This window comes from Aplysia californica, unplaced genomic scaffold, assembly GCF_000002075.1.
Source record: "Aplysia californica isolate F4 #8 unplaced genomic scaffold, AplCal3.0 scaffold00415, whole genome shotgun sequence".
NCBI lineage: Eukaryota > Metazoa > Mollusca > Gastropoda > Aplysiida > Aplysiidae > Aplysia > Aplysia californica.
In genome coordinates, this window is record NW_004797685.1 from 647,897 (window position 1) to 649,320 (window position 1,424).

Here is a 1,424-nt window from a genome sequence, read left to right on the forward strand (position 1 = left end):
GAGAGAGAGAGAGAGAGAGAGAGAGAGAGAGAGAGAGAGAGAGAGAGAGAGAGAGAGAGAGAGAGACTTTTCTTTTTCAGAGAGGCGCCTACCTTCACCGCTTTTAATTTGGAATCTGGTCTGAAAACACATTAAAGTTTATTTAGATTATTTTTACTGATTAGTTTTTAATTCTCCTCCCAACAGTAAGTGTAATTAGTAGCAACAGCGATTGAATTTTTGTATATGTTCTTTGTTAGACTGTGAGTGTTTATGTATTTGAAAAAATAGGTAGAGAAACGTTGGCGTGCATTGAGGGGAAGAGGGGGGGGGGGGTCATGCTGTTGAGCTCATACAGTAATACGTCGTTTGTACGGGTGATTTTCTTTGACAGATGATTGTTAGAGATGAATGAAATGTTCAACGTTATTCTATGTTCCAGGTGGGCTTTTTAGCTGGTCATCTTGGATAGATGGCCAGTAGAGATGAATTTCATCTGTATTCTATAATCCAGGTAGGGATTTCTCTTGGTCATCTTGGAATTATGGCCGTTAGAGGGTGGTGACCTGTATTTTTTATCCAGGTGGAATTTTTAGCTGGTCATCTTTGATAGAATGTTATAAAGGATGGTCAGCTGTATTCTTTAACTCACTGATGACGCATTATACTCGGAGAAGCACCGTTTTGGGGCATCTTAGAATAGAAACATTGCTTCGTAGTTCGCACAGCACATTTTTCAATTGTGTTTACTTTATCTGAAACCTAAAAAGGTAAGCAACAACATGTGTATTGTAAACTTTGCACATTCCTGTTTTGGATTTGTGTATGGCGGTTCAAACTGTGTCACAACATTGTCTTTGGTCTGCCGCTGGTCGGACCTATACTACGTCCATTCAGGTGGAATTTGTTGCTGGGCATCTCCTTGACAACGGACAGACGTTGTACAAAAGAGCTGGACGAGTCAAGCCAGCTCATGAGGGGCGTGGTATCTTTACCCAGATGTCTTCCAACATTGACCAGGAAGTGGTCAAGATGGGAACTGTGGTGAGGTGGGAAAGCTTTGCTTGTTCGAACAAAACAGCTGAGAGGCTAGGACATGGGTTTCTGAAATCGAAAAATTTCGAAGAAATCTTGAGATTTGTAAGTATGTCTCAAAACAGAATGGTATGTTGTCTGTTTAATATGTCATCTGCCTCCCCTGTCCTCATCTCCTTTCCTCCTCTCCTCGCACCCTTTCTCCTCACCACCTCTGTTTTGCTCTCTCCCCGTCCCCTCTCAAACAAGAAACCCCACCTCCACACACACACACACACACACACACACACACACACACACACGCGCGCGCGCGCGCGCGCGCGCGCACACACTCACCCTCATTCACTCTATCTATTCATCTCTCTCAATCACTGTCTGTCTCTCTGTCTCTCTGTCTCTCTCTCTCTCTC